The 18,558-nt window shown below is 38.0% G+C and overlaps 1 pseudogene; it reads right to left on the bottom strand.

Annotated features, from left to right (window-relative positions):
• Positions 1-870: 870 nt before the first annotated feature.
• Positions 871-1,632, bottom strand: LOC100618534 (ras association domain-containing protein 5-like; annotated as a pseudogene).
• Positions 1,633-18,558: the final 16,926 nt, after the last annotated feature.

The following is an 18,558-nucleotide window of genomic DNA, read 5'->3' as shown; positions in this document are numbered from 1 at the left end:
CACACTCGCTGTGTGACCCTGGGAAAGTCAACTAACTTCTGTTTGCCTTAATCCAAAGAAGAAGGAAATGGGAAACCACTCCAGTATCTTTTGTCTAGAAAATCCCACTTTCGATATTAGTGTGCTTTGGTTTACAGGGTCACAAAGAACTGGGCAACTGAGCAACAACAAAGTCAATCATATCACCAGGATCATATAATCATAGATTTATTATTCTAAACCTCAGAAGTCACCTGGTCTAATACCTTCATTTTACAGATTAGGAAATTGAGGCCTAGATTAAGTGACTTGCTCAAGGTTACACAGGTAATAATTTAAAGTGAGATTTTAAATCTATGTCTGCTGACTCAGAGCCAATGCTTTCTTTTCTTTTTTTCTTTGAACATTCAGCTATTTTGTTATGTGACTCAATAAATAAAGCTCTTCAATAGGAGAAGAATGGGAAGAGGGAAGAGAACAAAGGCCCAGGAAGAAATATATATCTTTTTAGATCATTTTCTCTTGTTTTCCCCATGTCTCCTTTTGCCAAACAGAGTGATGGGACCTGGATTGGTGATGTGCCAAGGCAGCTATTGGATTTCTGAAAGGCTTATAGTTTGAGAGATCAAGAAAAAAATTCTCTTAGAACACCCATAATGCTTCCACAGCAGTGTCTTTGGAGGTCAAGCCATGGCACTGGAAGGGGAGAGAAGAAAAATCCCAAGACAAAACATCATAGAAGTTATTGCTCCATCTGGAACAACTTGGGGTCAAGCACAAGAGTGTCCAAACAGAAATGTCCTGAGAAAATATCTGTCATAAAATAAGGACACCATTCCCTTTTTCTTTGGAGCTATTCCAGGAAGAGGAAGGAAGAGAAGGCAGGCAGAATTAGCCAGATTTGTCCTGGGCATCTCTCAAGGTTTCTTGCTGCCTTTGCTTGAACTTGTCATATTTTTTTTTTGCACTTTCTGGATTTTATGTTGTTTTTCCTTTTCCAGAATGCTTAGGAAGCTTTAGAGCTCCAGGACGGAAAAGGAATCCCATTTCACTTCTCCTTTCTCCTTTAGCATAAAACTGAGGATAGTTGTATTAGGGCCATCCATCATGCAAAGGAAGAAGAGACAGTCAGTGATAGAAAGCTTCTGAAATAGCATTTGCTCATCCTCATGTGCCCATTTAAACAGGGCAAAATTCTGGAGACTGTTCACCTCCATGAACTTCTTGAATAGCCCCTGGATGATTTCCCTGACAGTGGTGGTATTGCTGATGTGCAGCTGCTTAATGGCATCCATCAGCAAGTAGAAAGACCCTCATAGTGGTGGCTGCCAGGTTCACTTTCTTGATGGAGTCATAGATACACACACAGGAGTCCAACCACTGCAGGCACCATTATTGGCCTTCAGTCTCAGGTGCACTTTAATGAAACCTATAAAGGTGCCATCCCCTGCTCAGTTTCACGCACTGACTATTTTTCTCCTTGCTATTGTAGTTGTCCATTTTCTGTTTGATTTCCTAAAGTGGGAGGGTCTAGGACTTTTCTTCTTCCACTACTTTGCAGATATTTTTCTGCCTGAGCTTTGTCTTGTGAATAACAAAAAAATAGCAAAGCCTTTTCAGGGCTTCCATCATCATTCCAAGGTTGGGTGCCATTGGAGTGGAGAGAAGAAAGGAATCAACAGGATTTTCTTAGAGGCAGTGCTCTTTCCACTCTACTATGCTCTGACTTTGAAGTCCATAGTCTTCTAATTTCTCCATGCTTCTTCCCCCCGCAGAAGCTTCTTATTGAAATTTGCTGATGTTGTTCAGTTATTTCAACATATCCAACTCTTTGTGACTCCCATGTGGAGGTTTCTTGGCATGTCCTTCTCCAGTTCCTTTGACAGATGAGAAAACTGAGGCAAACAGGGTAAAGTGACTTGCCCAGGGTCATGCAACTAGTAAGTGTCTGAGGCCATATTAGAACTCAGGAAGATGAGTCTTCCTGACTCCAAGTCTAGCATTCCATCCACTGTAACACCTAGCTGCCCTCTTATTGAATAAATACAGTCTAATAAGCTACAAGTAGGTAGAGGAGAATTTAGAAAGTCTGTTGCTATGCCTGGAGTCCTAATTAACTAATTAATTGAGTTTAGTCAGTTAGTCAAAAAAGAATTGCTAAAACATGCTCTGTACCAGCCACTATGAAAAATGCCAAAAGTATAAGTTTCTATCCTTGCTCTCAAAGTGTTTAATAGGTAATAGGATCATAATTGTGGAAGCACAACAATACAAGAGAAGGGAGGATGAAAGAAAGAAATATCTCATGAGAGACAGGGAGAATTGGGACTAAAGGAAATCAGAGTAGATAGAGAGCAGTGTGGGCTGGATTGACTAAGGGATGCTTCACCAAGAAGTGGGGTTCAAGCTGGGCCTTGGTGGATATTGGGACTGAAAAGCATTCCACATAAGGGGATAGAATAAACAAAAATATTTAATAAATAATAGCCATTGTTTTTAAATATAGATAGTATTTATATGATGCTTCAATGTTTTCAAAACACTTTACCTACACTCTGTATTTAGCCTTTACAAACAACCTTGTGAAGTAGAGCATCTCCCAATGGAGGGCCCATTGCTCTTTAATTTCCCATTTCTCCTAATCCAGTAAATTATTCAGGCTTGAAATGTGTCTATGGACTCTATAGCTAGAAAGGATTTTAGTGACTACCTGGGTTGACCTCATCTTTTTACAGATGGAAGAAGAGGTGAAGAGAAGTGAAGGAATAATCATAATTAGAACTTAAGGAATATTTTAAAGCTTGCAAAGCACTTCACAAATATTATCTCATTTGATCATCACAGCAATCATGGGAAGTAGATATTATCACCCCCATTTCACAGATGAGGAAACTGATATAAGAAATTAAATTTATGTTTTCTGTTAAATATTAAAGTTCTAAAGTAATATTGTGGTCACCAATTTAAAGATATTATAACTCAAGTCAAAAATGACTTTTAGTAGCTTTATTTACAAAGAGGTAGAAAGAGTAAAAATGGGGAAAGGTAGCTAGAGACAGGTTTTAACAAGCCTACAAGTCCTTCTCTGGTGAAGTGAGGCTCACCCTCACAGGAGCTTCCCCATGTCTGATGGTATCTTCAGCTAGAGTTCCACCAATGCAGCCTCCTCCAAAACCATAGTAAGGACCTCCAAATCCAATCTCTCCAGAAGCCAGGAAAGGAAGGCCAGCAATCACCCACCCAAGATGAACTCCAAAGGATAAGATAGAAGGCCAAGTCCCAAGGTGATATCCTCCAACATCAAAGTCCAAAGGAGAGGATCCAGGAGCAGTCCTCCAAAAAGCAGTCCAAGAGCCAAGGTCCAAGGTCCAATGTCCCTTGAACAGGAAGTTCAGGACCTTTTATAGCCCTTTGTCCACATCACTTCCTGTCCCTTCCTCCACTTTATGGGAACCAATCTCAGTCTTTCAATTTGCCTAGCACTGCTCAGGGGCAGGGCGGTTGCCTCTGGAGTTGTCACACACTTTAATAAGTGGCTTGAGAGCTGTTTACTGAGGTAAACAGAAGTTTGTTTTTTTTTTCTAATGACTTACTTAAAGTCACATAACTAGTATGTATCTGAGTCACATAGGAGTAAGTATTTGAGTCTGGATTTGAACCAAGTTCTTCCTGGATCCCAGAATAGTGTCTTATTCACTGTGCCATCAAGTTGGTCACATAGGCAGTAAATGACAGCAACAGAATTTTAATCCAGGTCCAGGCATGGGGACTCTGAGTCTATTATTCTTTAAGGAAAAACAAAAATCTCAGATATCCTGTGTGCTTAGCCCTTCTATCTCCCTCACTACTGGAAATTAAATGTCTACTGTGTGCCAAGCACTGGACTAATCACTTGTCAAACATTATTTCATTTGATCCTCACAACAAGCCAGGGAGAGAAAAGCTATATTATACCTATTTTACAGTTGAAGAAATTGAGGGAAATAGAAGCTAAATGACTTGCCTGGGGTCACACAACTAGTAAGTATCTGAGGCCAGATTTGATTCATATCTTTCTAACTCTAGAGCAGGAGCTCTATCCACTGCACCATCTAGCTACCAGATAACAGAACTCAAAGTGCCAAGTTTCTTAAGTCCAAGTTTTTTAATATCTTGCTCCAGCAGGGCATAGCTGAGAGAAAAAGGGGAATCAATACAATAACGGAACAGGAAGACTTCTTCTTCCTCAGTGGGAGAGCCATATGTTTATTTGAGAAGGATAAAACCAGTAAGTATTGTTAATGGGTTAGTAGTGGTATGGTGTGAGCTATCTTGGGACTTATCTAGTTCATAAGTTTGAAAGGAATTAGACTATCAGACAATAAATGAAGGGGAGGGGGGGATGCACTACTGACCAGTGTCTTTATCTATAACTCAGGAAAAGTATAGCTCTTGTCCAGGGAGAGGTCATCTGAAGAGCAAATGGAATAAGAATATTAATTTAAAGGAGAGAATTTATGATTCTATTAGCAGGGAGTCCTGCATTCATGTAACACAACACTCTGAGAAGAGGAGATATCATCTTTCAACCCTCAACAAGGTTTTGCTTTTGTAAAAGGGTCTTTTCAGGGTCTTCAGGAAGTCCTAAAGGTTTGTCAGTAGGAAAGTGGACAAATGCCGGGTAACCCAACTGTTGGAGCAAGGAAGAACCAATATGAGAGCTAAGTGAGAGGTTTGATCAGTTCCTAGAACTGCAATCTCTTCAAGGGGAGAGAAAAAGAAGTCACAGAAGGAAATGTAAGTAAAAGACCACTAAATGAATTTTCAACCCATTTTAGTAGCATCTTCTAAATGAGATAGGTAGATAGATAGATAGATAGATAGATAGATAGATAGATAGATGTGGATGGATGGATAGAGAGACAGATAGATAAATTGAGAGTGAGATAGATTAGATAGACAGACCAAAAGATTAGGCCAACAGAGAGATAGATAGATAGATAGATAGATAGATAGATAGATAGATAGACAGACAGACAGACAGACAGACAGACAGACAGACAGACAGACAGACAGACAGATAGATAGATAGATAGATAGATAGATAGATAGATAGATGAAGGTATGGATGGACAGATAGACAGACAAACAGATGGGAGGATGGACAGATAGAAAGAGATGGATAGATGGACAGATGGATGGATAGACAGATAGATTAGATAGATGATAGACAGATAGATGGATGAACAGACAGTCAGACAGAAACAAACAAATGAATAGGAAGAAAGTGATAGAAAGATTTTAAACATTTGTCAACAACTAAAAATTTATCAAAAACTTTAAGGTTTACAAAATCCTTTAAAAATATCGCCTCATTTCATCCTCACAACAATCCTGTGGGGGTAGATGCTATTAGTATCCCCATTTTACAAACATAAGGAAACTGAACCGTGGAAGGATTAAGTGATTGGCCTGGGGTTGCATCTACAGTGTCTGAGGCAATATTTGAATTCGGGTTTCCCATCTCCAAATCCTCCACTCTATCCACTGCAATACGTAATCATTCTTACTATGTGCCATACACTATGCTAAGTACTGGGATTACAAATTCAATTCAATACATATTTAATAAGTTCCAAAAAGAGACAAAAGAAAATCTCTGCCCTCGTGGAGCTTACATTCTAATAAAGAAAGACAATGCATGAAGAGAATCCTCAAAAGTAAAAAGAACATGAAAAAGGAGAAGGAAGATGGAGGATGCAGAAATGGAGGTGTGGTGGGGAGATGGAAATGTGAAGGTCTGGGCCCTGATAAAATAGAGGCTGACCTATAAGAGCCATGGGACTAAAATTTAGAATCCAAATTTCAGGAGATTGGGAGACAAGGGAGAGGGAAGATGATCAGAGAGTTTTTCTAACATTAAAATGCTTTTGTATAAATACTAGATATTAATAGCCACAAAAAGTCAAAGAAATGATGCCAATCCAGTCATGTATTAGGATTTAATGGAATTATTGTTTTTGGATTCATATTTGTATGGAGGTTTGCCTTAGGTTACTACATTTATAAAATATATCTGAGTAGTTTGAGTATTACCTAGGGTTTTTTTTTATTATTTTGTTGGAGTTTTTTAAGTTCTTCCCTTCTTTCTTAGAACCAATACAGAGTGGTAAGGGCTAGGCAATGGAGTTCAAGTGATTTGCCTAGGGTCATATAGCTAGGAAGTGTCTGAAGTCAGATTTGAATCCAGGTCCTCCTATCTCTAGGCTTGGTTCTCAATCCACTGAGTCACCCAAATGTCCCCCAGGCTTGTTTTTGTTTTTTTTTTTGTTTTATAAAAAGGACCTGGATGCCTAGGGGGGTTTTAAAACCTTAGATCAGGTCCCGGGTAAGCATGGTAGCAGTCTAGACATGGGACTCTTCTTCTCCTTAGTACCCACTGATATAGACTACCTCATAAGACCAAAAAAACCAAATTCATAACAACAAAGGGACTCTACAGTAAGGTGCAGCATTGAAGGTACATAGGATTTGGACATTTTCATACTATACGGGGGGGTGAAAAATCTCCCACTCAAATGTGAGCTGATCTACCCTCCCCCACCCCACCTACAGAGCCAGAGTCAGAACCAGCGTGCACCAGAATCAGCGAGTGACCCAGGGGCATTTCTAGTGTGAGCAAGGGGCACCTCTACATCCTTGGGAGCTGATTAAGACCACCAAAGACCTACCCCTGAAAGCAGCTACACCTGCAACCTTAGTGGGCTAGGGAACACAGACCTTGGGAGCTCTAAGAAAGGTAGCGCAGAGAAAGGCAGCGAATAGCAGAAGCTGTGGAGAGTCAAGAGCTTGCCTCTGGCAAAATCCTTGCTTCTTAACTCTATAAACAGAAAGCCTGCCCATCTCACTCAGATTTCTGACTAAAAAGGGAAGGAAGAGCCTCCACAGTGGTGGGAAATTGTGCCCCCAAGTACAAAAACCCTACAAGAAAAACAAAAAGAAGGCATTGACCCTCAAAAAAAATTTTATGGGAGAAAAACCCAGGCTACAGAGGAAATAGAGGAAGAATTCAAACAAAGCCAAAACCTTCCCAAAAAAAATGGAAATTGTCCACAAGCTCTTGAAGAATTTAAATTGGAGCTTATCAAAAAGATGGAAGCCTTCTGGCAAGAAAGGTGGGAAATAGTTCAAAGAGAAAATAACAGTTTAAAGGACCAGAACTCCCAATTGGAGAAACAACCAGAAGCCACAAAAAGCAGGATAGGCCAAACTGAAAAGGAAATTCAAAATATTATAGCAGAAAATCAAAAGATTAAAGCAGAAGACCAAAAGATTATAATAGAAAACCAGGCCGTAAGGACCAGTTTTGGGCAACTGGAAACCAATGATCTTGCAAAACAGCAAGAATTAATAAAGCAAAGTCAAAAGACTGACAAAATAGAAGAAAACATAAAATATCTCACTGACAAGATGTCAGATCAAGAAAACAGATCACAATGAGACAATTTGAGAATCATTGGTCTACCTGAAAAGCCAGAAATAAACAGAAATATTGACATCATACTACAAGAAATCATCCAAGAGAAATTACCTGATGTTCTTGAACAAGGGGGAAAAATAGACATTGAAAGACTTCATAGAACAACCTTTACACTAAATCCTCAAAAGACAACTCCCAGGAATATAATTGCCAAATTCCAGAGCTTTCAAGCTAAGGAGAAAATTCTACAAGAAGCCAAAAAGAGACAATTCAGATACCAAGGATCACATAAGACCTGGCAGCTTCCACACTAAAGGACCACAAGGCCTGGAACACGATATTCAGAAAGGCAAGAGAACTGGGTCTTCAACCAAGAATCACCTATCCATCAAAACTGACTATATACTTCCAGGGGAAAGTATGAGCATTCAACTTGTGGGTATCTAGATTTTAATAGAATATTAATTCTTTTTTATAATTATAATTATATATAATATATATATAATTATAATAAATAATAATATAATTTTAAAAAATATTTTCAAGTATATGTAAAGAAAAGACCAGAACTAAGTGGAAAGTTTGATATCCAAATACAAAGATCAAGAGAAACATGAAAAAGTAAATAAGAAAAAGAGGGAAAGGGAGAAAAAATTTTTATTCAAATTCTCTTCTTTAAAGGCTACAATTAGATCAAATTATATGTATATATATGCACACACACATATATATGGAGAAAATGTTATTTGTAACTCTCAAAATTGTATTCACTATTATAGTAATTAAAATAATCATTCACAGGAAGAGATTGTGGCATTAAGGGCTATAAGATGATATGCAAAAAAAAGAAAAATGGAGGGGGAGAATCGAAGATGGTACCAAGAGATACTTGAAGAAATAAAACAAATAGGATAATCTTTATCACACAAAGATACACATGGGGAGGGGAAGGGAAGAATACTCTTATAAGAAGGAGAAGAAGAGAGTGCTAATAAGTAATACTTAAAACTTACTCTCATTAAAATCAGTTCTGAGAGGGAAGAGCATCCAGACCCATTGGGGTCTTGAATTCTATCAAATCCTACAGGGTAAGTGAAAAGGTAAAATTAAGGGAGTAGGGGGTGGGAGTACAAAAAAGGGAGGGAAAAGTGGGGGGAGGGAACTTAACAGACCCTAAAAAACAAGAAGGGAAGAAAAAGGGAGGGGCCAGAAAGAGAAGCATATTGAGGGAGGGGATTAGGGGGATTGATTAAAAGTAAATCACTGCTTTAAAAGGATATAGCAAAAGAAGAAAGGACAGAACTAGGAGAAGATATAAAAATGCTAGGGAATATACAAGTGACCATCATAACTTTGAATGTGAATGGGATGAACTCATCCACAAAATGAAAAGAAATGGGAAAGTGGATTAGAATCCAAAATCCTACCATATGTTGTCTACAAGAAACACACCTGAGGCGGGTAGATACCCACAAGGTTAGAATTAAAAGTTGGAGCAAAACCTATTGGGCCTCAACTGATAGAAAGAAGGCAACAGTTGCAATCATGATATCTGACAAAGTCAAAGTAAAAATAGCTCTGATTAAAAGGGATAGGGAAGGTAAATACATCCTGATAAAAGGGAGTATAGACAATGAGGAAATATCAGTAATCAACATGTATGCACCAAATGGTATAGCATCCAAATTTCTAAAGGAGAAATTAGTGGAATTGAAGGAGGAAATAGATAGTAAAACTATACTAGTGGGAGACCTGAACCTACCACTATCAAATTTAGATAAATCAAACAAATAAATAAATAAATAAGAAAGAGGTAAAAGATGTGGATGAAATCTTAGAAAAAATAGAGTTAATAGATATATGGAGAAAAATAAATAGGAACAAAAAGGAATACACTTTATTTTCAGCAGCACATGGTACATTCATAAAGATTGACCATGTACTAGGTCATAAAAACATGGCAAACAAATGCAGAAAAACAGAAATAATAAATGCAACCTTTTCAGATAATAAATATAATAAATTAAAAATAATCATAAATTAAAAATAATAAATAAAATAAAAATAGTAATGATAAAAATAATGATCAGTAAGAGTACATGGAGAGCCAAATCAAAAATTAATTGGAAATTAAATAATATAATTCTCCAAAATTGGTCAGTTAGAGAACAAATCATAGAAATAATTAATAATTTCATTGAAGAAAATGACAATGATGAGACATCCTTTCAAAATCTTTGGGATGCAGCCAAAGCAGTACTCAGGGGGAATTTTATATCCTTGAGTTCATATATTAACAAATTAGGGAGGGCAGAGGTTAATGAATTAGACATGCAAATCAAAAAACTTAGAAACCCTAGATCAGGTTAAAAAAAAAACCTTACCTTCCATCTTAAAATCATATTGTATATTGGTTCCAATGCAAAAGAGTGGTAAGAGTTAGTCAATGGGGGTTAAGTGACTTGCCCAGGTTCACACAACTATGACATGTCTGAGGCCAAATTTAAATCCAGGACCTGTTGTCTCTAAACCTGGCTCTTAATCTACTGAGTCACTTGACTGCCCCCACAAAACAGATGTTCTTGACCTGGTACCCATGGCACCTGTGGATATGTTTCAGAGCATCTGTACCTTGAATGGGAAAAGGAAAATTACATATTTATTTTTATTGATCTTTGGTTTCTTTGTAATCCTATACACTTTATTTTTGAATTTAAAAATATCATTCTGAAGAAAAGATATGATTTATGACTTGTTTATTTGGATATTTGATTTGAGGTTTTGGTTTTTAACTATTACTCTATTAAAAAACAAATAATATGGAAATAGGTTTTGAGTGATAATATATGTATTGCTTGTCAACTATGGAAAGAGGAAAAGGAAGAGGGGAGGGTGACAAGAATCAAGTAACCATAGGAAAAAATTTTAAAAAGAAAAAAGAACATCATTCTGAGAAGGCATCCTAAGGTTTTAACAGTTAGTCCAAGGGGTCTAAGATTTTTTAAAAGGGGTTAAAAGTCCCTGCCCTTGATCTTAGTGGGGCACTCAGATCAGTCTTGAAGACTGAAAAGTACTGACAAGTTCCTTGGTCTCATCTGTGAAGCCATGTACTGTCACCCAAGAGCATCTACCTATATACTTTCTCTATCCTCCTTTTGCTCCCTTTGTTTTGATAGCAACCCATTGTGGTAGAGTAAATTCATTAAGTATGGAACAAATGTCTCTAAGAGATTCATAATTGGGTCAGAGCAATTGGCAAAATGTTGAGGAGGAACTAGGGCTGGGTGATCAGAGTTCTGCTCTAGGCATAAAATTTAGAGGGCACCCACAACACCCTTCTGGCAATACTTCCTTACCTGCCTGCCTTCTTCCCACAACCTCATGTTAGGGGTAGAGGAACAACAGTGACTTAGTCCAGAGATACTTCCTTTTGTATTTCCTCTCCCCAAAATGGTACCCTAAGAGAATCTCCCTCCCCACCCACAATCCCCCTGTTATTCTTTCCCCCAGGTACAGATATTAATAGTTAAGGCTGGCATAATGAACAGAGTTTGAGGCAAGGACTCTGTTATCTCATTGGGAATGAAGTACTCTATGTCAGAAGCACTGACCTAGTAACTCAGCTTACAGTAAGGAATATGATAGATGGATATTGATAGATTCTGTGGGGAACCAGAGGCTTGAGACAAATACATATGGAATAACAATATTTTCCTAGATCCTTGCTTTCCCATCATCACTCCAGGAAGACTATTAGACCAGAAAAAAAATCCATTAGTTAGTTACTAGGTAGGACTACACCCTGCAGCTAGAAAGAGTGAAATGATACCCACAGTAAACTATAAAATCTGACTCCAAATTCCTGACAGCAGATAGGTGAAAAGTATAAAGTAATAAATCTTCCAAATGTATGATCATGGTTTCTCATCAGTTATGCTGCATGCTCCAGAATTAATTGCTTTGAGCTCTCTGACTAGAGATATGATCTTTAATGCTTTGGTCAAGGGATTAGTGAGTGGAATATATGTGAAAGTAATGTGTGGTGGAGGAAGAAGTCACTTGGAAGTTGCGGAAATGAAGAGGTAAAGCCCATTGATGGAGAAGGATTGAGAAAGAGATGGGCAAATTGGGAGTGATGACTATAGACAAAGTTTGTAAAAGGCAGGGATTGTTTCATTCTCATCTTTTGTATCTCTGGAACCAAATTGTGCCTGAAACATAGTTGGTGCTTAATAAATGCTTGAAGAGTAGTTAAGTATATAACTCTTCCTAATACTATTTACTAGACACATAGCCTTACAGGTGAAAATATCTTCCCTGCATACAGAGAACAGGAAACTCATCCACATCTTCCCCCTCTGGTTGACAAAAGAGTATTGTTCTTAGCCAGGTGCATTGAATCAATGTCTAGGGCAATCACCAACAGAGCATGTTACCTGAGTGGCAGTTCGCCTAAATGGTGAAAAATCAATCAGGAAAGTAGGTCTAAAGGGAGGAAAATTAGGAAAGGGGAAGCAAGAATTATGGGCAGAAAGCACCAAGATCTGGACTCATGAGAAGCCAAGTATCCCTCTCCTTCCTCTATAGATAAGTTCCTAAAACTAAAATGGATGGCCAACTAACCATAAGACCCATCAAAGGAAAGAACTGTGGAAGTAGAAATGCAAAAGAAAAAAATATGAATTATCACTTGTTTATATGGGTATATAATTTGGGGTTTTGGTTTTAAAAGATTACTCTATTACAAAAATGAATAATATGGAAATAGGTATCAAGTGATAACACACATGTATAACACAGTGGAATTGCTTTTCAGATCTGGGAGAGGAGAAAGGTTAGCATGGAAGCATGTAAAAATATTCTAAATAAATAAATCTTTTTTTAAAGTCCCATCAAAAGTTTTAAGATAAAAAACCTAAAATGGTAAGAAATATATACCCTTTTGCTGTGGGGTGGATGAGTCTTCCACAGGGTCTTGGAGGTAGGATGGTATTGGCGAAATGATGGATGGGACACAGCTTTCACATTCAACCCACAGCACAGGTTTCACAGGATAAACTGCTCCACCTTGGCTGAGGCCTGGCTTTATTTTATACCCTCATGATCACATATCTACTTGGCACAGTTTCATTCTCAATATACATGTTTTCATAGAACCTAACAACAGACAGGAAGCCTAGGGAGATAGTCAATGAAACACTGTTGCTAAGGGCAGGATCAGTGGGTAGAATCAACATGACCTAGATATAGGTTAGGGAATTCAGAGCACAAATTTGCCAGAAGTTTTTATGCCTAGAAAAGAAGGTCCTATCTAAGTGGGTATATAAGAATCCTTAGGTTTAGTTTTGTAAGTGAGCTTTCCTGGTAATATCCTGTGGGGACAGAGTGGGACATCTGTATTAACCCTAAAAGAATGTTGCTCTCATCTATTTTTCCTGGGGCTAAGTAAGAATAATCATAGCAATTCCAATAATAAGGGGCTTTCTCAGGGTCACACAACTAAGAAATATGAGTTCAGATTTGAACCCAAGGTCTCTCATCTTTAGGCCTAGCTCTCTATCCACTGAGCCCCCTAGTTACCCCTAGTGAGGGTTCTTCTTGATCTTCTTGACCTAGTATACTTTGAAGGTCCTCTTCCCCAACATATGAATGGAAATGGGGACAATACAATCCATAAAGAAATTAGAGATTTGGAATTTGTGCCTTTCTGTAACACACAAACACTACTGTTATTTTGTTTCCTGGCTCAGATCATATAATGAGATTGATTTAATCAGATAGGAATGATTGCCCACATTAAAGGATCCCCTAAAGAGAAGACTCAAGAAGACATAGCCATCTTTGAGTAATGGAAGAGTTGAGACATTAAAGAAGGATTATATACCAGAACAAATGATGAAGAGAATGGTTTCAAACAAACCTAGAAAAGATTTATATGGAATGATGCAAATAAAGTAAGCAGAACCAGGAGGAAAATATTTATGACAATGGTGGTATAATAAAAATAAGCAACTGTGAAAGACTTAGTAATTCTGATCAATGTAATTCTGATCCACCAAAAGGACTCATGATGAAAAATGCTATCTATTTCCAGAGCGATAACTAATGGATTCAGAAGGCAGCTTATATTTTTTCCTTTATTTATTTTTCTTGCTTTTTTTCAGAACATGGCTAATATGGAAATGTATATATATATATACAGTATATAAATACATGACTTCATATGAATAATGGGGATTGTGTTTCTTATCTTCTCAATGGATGGAGAGAATTTGAAGTTGAAAATAAAAATAATATTTCTTTTCAAATGAAAGAAGGATTATTAGCCTTGTCTTGACCCAAAAAGAAGACCCAGGAGTAGGGGCAAGAAGCAATAAAGTTGTAAATTGAAGCTCTATAGCAGGAAAAACCTAGTAATTAGATCTACCTAAAAGTGGAATGAACTATCTCTAGAAGTAGGAGGTTCCTCTCAATGGCAGGTTCAAGAAAATGTTGGAGAACACCTCCGAGATGGTGTTGAGAGGATTCTTATTCAGGCAGGTGGCACTGGAGGTCCTTTCTGATCCTTAGATTCTGGGATTCTGTTTCCCTAGATGTTATCAGTCTTAATGGTACTGTGAAAAAAATGGGCCTTCATTGATCTGCCTCAACTATCCACAATTATGGCTAGTAGCCCCCTCTTCTGGGTAGTATTGGAGGTATAACTGAGATATTCAGTTATCAGAAGGATGTGGAATGGCTGCCTTTTTTCAATTAGCCAGTAGGTCTGAGCAAGAAAATAGATGTCAACTGATGAGCCATCCATCCTAGATCATCCTAGGTTCAGAGGGGTGGTCTGTTTCATTTCTAAGCATTGTGGATACAAAAAGAATCAAAAGACAGTCTCTGCCCTCAAGGAGCTTACAATCTAAAGAGAAAAAACAACATGCAAATATTGCCAAGTAAACTATATTAAAAATAATAATTAATAAAGGAAAGGCACTTGAATAGGATAATCAATCATTATATATACCTTTATTTTACCTAACAGAGAAGCAGTTTTTCTTTTTCTTTTTCAGTCTCAGGAGAATCTCTGTATCCCTGTTCTGTACCATAACATAATCTGATCCAACAATATTTAGACCATTTGGATTCTCCTGACTGGCATCTTTCATTTCTATAACATTACTAACACCATGCTGGTGGATCTTGATTCTGGGCTAATAAAGGGATCCTTAGAGTCATTGCTTGGAGTCCTTGGGGACTAAGATTAGGCCATTAATATGCATGGGGTCTCTAGTTCCATTAGTAGTAGTCTTGGGGGGAGGGAAGGTTATGTGTCATGAAACACAATGTTCTATTCCATTACTGGTAAGGGAAAAAGATCTTAGCTCTTAAATCCCAGTTCACTGGAAAGAAAGCTTAAACCCTGATGTGCCTTTTGCAGTTTTGGTAGCATCATATCCCTCCCTTTGTTATCCTACTACAACCCTTGCATCAGGTAGCCTGAAGGAAATCTGTCTTTGAGTGAATGGTAGAAGAATAAATTTTTCTGGACAGGGTAAATTAGCAGCACTCACTGAATATAAGGGATCCTTGAGTGAACTCAGTCATTTGGAAGCAAAAGCCTCTCTCCAAATAAAGGATTATGCAATAACTTGGGGGAGGGGGGGTTGTATGCACAAGACACTAGTGTCCAAAAGAGATTTATTAAAGAATAATACATACTGGGGCATCGAGATGGCTGAATAGATTGAGAGACAGGCCAAGAGTTGGGACGTCCTGAGTTCAAATTTGACCCCAGACACTTCCTAGCTGTATGACCACGGAAAACTTGCTTATTCCCCATTGCCTAGCCCTTGCTGCTCTTCTGCCTCAGAACTATCACGTAGAATTGATTCTAAGACAGAAAGTAAAGGCTTAAAAAAATAATATATATAGATATCTGAGACTTCAGAAGGGCTGGAGATGGGAGTTGAGTGCTATAATCCTCCAAATCTAAATCCAAGTTGGAATGATGATGTAGTAGATCCAAAGAAGGCTTCCCAGTTTTCTATTTGGTATAACAAAAGTTCCACCTCTTATGCATATTGAAGATACTCCTTTTTTTTTCAGGAGCTCCAGGTTTGTTATTGGAAGGGAACAAGATTCTACCTGATGGATAATCCTGAGGGATTTATGAGAAAGAACACTATCCACATCTAGAGAAAGAACTATGGGAGTAGAAACGCAGAAGAAAAACATATGATTTATCACTTGTTTGTATGGGTATAGGATTTGGGGTTTTTGATTTTCAAAGAGTGCTCTGTTACAAAAATGAATAATATGGAAATAGGTATCAAGTGATAACACATGTATAACCCAGTGGAATTGCTTTTCAGCTCTGGAAGTAGGGAAGGAAGAGGGGAGGGAGAGAACATGAATCATGTAACCATGGAAAAATATTTGAAAACAAAAAAAGAATTTAAAAAAAGATTCTGCCTGATACCTTTTGCTTCCAGATCCACACTTTGAAATAGCCGGGAATGCTAGTTTACCCCTGAAATTCCTGATATTGGGAAGGCTGAGACTGATGGATCACATCAGCTCAGGAGTTCTGAAATGCAGTAAGATTGAAGTCAAAAGGGTGTCAGCACTAAATCTGGGACCAATATGATAAGTCCAGAGGAGCAAGGTAGGGAGGAAAGAAGAAGCAACAGGCTACCTAAGGAGAGGAAAACCAGCCCAAGTCAGAAAAATGGAACAGGTTCAATCAGTATTTGGCATCGGACTTATAAGGGGTCACTGGAGGTCCAACCTAGGTGAGATAAGGAGACCCAGTCTCCAAAACTGGGTGTCTTTGAGTTCAATGATTGGTTGAAGAAGATGGGAGTATGGAACTGGAATGTCTCCCAATATAATTAATATTAGCTAACAAGGGAGATGAGGAGGGACGTACCTAAGATTTGAAGTGCTATATAGCTTAAATGGTCACTTATCTATTGTTACAATTTAGGAAAACTCAACTAGTTCCTGGTTAAAAGTAAAATAATAACAAATATTAGTATTCAACGTACATTCCTGTGTATATATATGTGTGTGTGTGTGTGTGTGTGTGTGTGTGTGTGTGTGTGTGTGTGTGTGTGCACACTTGGAAAAAAATATATATACATACATATATCGTCACTAAATGTTAACTATTATCAACAATAATAATAAACTAATGAACTAAATAAATAAGTGATTAAAACTATAGAAGTATGCAGGAAAGTAGATAATCAATGTGGGTATGGATCTTCCCAAGAATCCCTAAATTTCCTGGCTTTGAAAGATGGATTGGATTATCCTTTCCAGAGAGAATCAAAAAGCCACAGATAAAATCTCATATATGTGTGTGTATATATATATATTTTTTTTTACTTGATTTAGCTAGGAATGCTAAGCCAAATTTATTAGAGGAGATAGAATAAGCTTCCATTATACAAAGGTCCTAACTAGAGGAGAAAGGGCTTAATTATGAATAGATAGCTAAGTATAAATGTGGGTTTACATGAATATATTTTTCTAACAAGGCAAAGGCACACCATGCCCTCCTTCCCTTAAGGTCTTATTATTCCCAGACCTATTGGCCCTTGAGTTCTCTATAGTTTGGCAAGATTTGAAAGCATGAATCCAATGGCAGCTGATCCAGGGTACATGTGACAAAATGGGACTGGAATTTGGGGTGTGCTGTCTGCTGGCAGTTACAAATAAGTGCCCCTCCTTTGAGAAGCCAGCATGGTAGACACAAGAGTACCTCAAAGGTAGACCATAAGGTTCCTTTTGCAATTAAGTTATCCATCCCTCAGTGTATCCTCTAGAAAGATTCAGTTCAATTCAATTCAGTAAGAATTATTTATTAAGTACCTTCTATGTTCTAGTCCCTGAGAGTCAGATTAGTATAATCAATGAAGAAAGCTGGCTTTAGATACAGGAAGACATAGTTCAAATCCTACCTCTGACACACATTCATAGTGTGACCTTAGTAAAGTCTCAGGTGCCAGGAAATTCTAATGCCTTCTTCTTTCATACATGTAGTTATTTACATGTTGTTTTCCCCAATATAATTTAAGTTCCTTAAGGACAGATATAATAGGTCAGCACTTGCACTAGTCCCTTTTGCATTGAAATAATCAACTTCCTATTTAGGCTTGGCAGAGACCTGTGTCTGCAAGAAAGAAACAAAAGAACAGGCGACCCTGCAACCCTGGTGGCAACCAGAAAAGTTGTAGTAAATGAAGCTGAGGGCCTGAGACCTCCAGTGCCTCAACAACAACCTAAAGCATTATGGTTCCCCCAACTCCTGTGGAATCCAGAGGAAGCTTGGAACTGGCCATCACTGCATGCCATCTCCCTCCATGAGAAGCTCAGAGAGCAGGAGCTATTTTTGTCTTTTTGTTCTTAGTGCTTATTACAGAGTTGAACACAAAATAGGCACTTGAAATTTTCAGTTAAAGAAATCAAAACCATTAATAAGCACATGAAAAAATGCTCTAAATCTCTTATAATCAGAGAGATGCAAATCAAAAGAACTCTGAGGTATCACCTCACACCTAGCAGATTGGCTAACATGACAGCAGAGGAAAGTAATGAATGCTGGAGGGGATGTGGCAAAGTTGGGACACTAATGCATTGCTGGTGGAGTTGTGAATGGATCCAACCATTCTGGAGGGCAATTTGGAACTATGCCCAAAGGGCAATAAAAGACTGTCTGCCCTTTGAACCAGCAATACCAATGCTAAGTTTGTACCCCAAAGAGATAATAAGGAAAAAGACTTGTACAAGAATATTCATAGCTGCTCTCTAGTGGTGGCAAAAAATTAGAAAATGAGGGGATGCCCTTCAATTGGGGAATGGATGAACAAATTGTAGTATATGATGGTGATGGAATACTATTGTGCTAAAAGGAAGTGGAAGAATTCCATGTGAACTGGAACAACCTCCAGGAAGTGATGCAGAGTGAAAGGGGCAGAAGCAGGAGGACAATGTACACAGAGACTGAAACACTGTGGTACAATCGAACGTAATGGACTTCTCCATTAGTGGCAATGCAATGACCCAGGACAATTCTGAGGGACTTATGAGAAAGAACACTATCCACATTCAGAGGAAGAACTGTGGGA

Source organism: Monodelphis domestica, chromosome 7 (genome assembly GCF_027887165.1).
Source record: "Monodelphis domestica isolate mMonDom1 chromosome 7, mMonDom1.pri, whole genome shotgun sequence".
In the NCBI taxonomy this organism is placed as follows: Eukaryota; Metazoa; Chordata; class Mammalia; order Didelphimorphia; family Didelphidae; genus Monodelphis; species Monodelphis domestica.
This window is presented reverse-complemented; position numbering and strand designations above follow the sequence as displayed.